The sequence below is a fragment of the Penaeus monodon genome, chromosome 28 (assembly GCF_015228065.2).
Source record: "Penaeus monodon isolate SGIC_2016 chromosome 28, NSTDA_Pmon_1, whole genome shotgun sequence".
Lineage (NCBI taxonomy): Eukaryota > Metazoa > Arthropoda > Malacostraca > Decapoda > Penaeidae > Penaeus > Penaeus monodon.
This window is the reverse complement of record NC_051413.1, coordinates 27,444,910-27,445,192: the sequence shown is the minus strand read 5'-3', so window position 1 is coordinate 27,445,192 and position 283 is coordinate 27,444,910.

Genomic DNA, 283 nt, shown 5'->3' with positions numbered 1-283 from the left:
AACAAGCAATAGCAATCAATAACAGATATTTTTGACGTTATTTGATATCAATCACAGGCTGAAAACGATGCAGAAGACAAACTGTATTCTTTCTCGGCTCTCGCGATAAAACCACGAGAGATATTTACATATAAAGTAGATCTAGTCTCTTGCAATCTGTCTTGCGTGACGGATTGCAGCTGTTCGTTGCACCCGGTTGACAAGGGCGATGAACACTGATTTGTCTTAGCGTGTGTTGCGTTGTCGTTCGCCACTCCTGGTTGCTGGGTTGATATTGCCATTT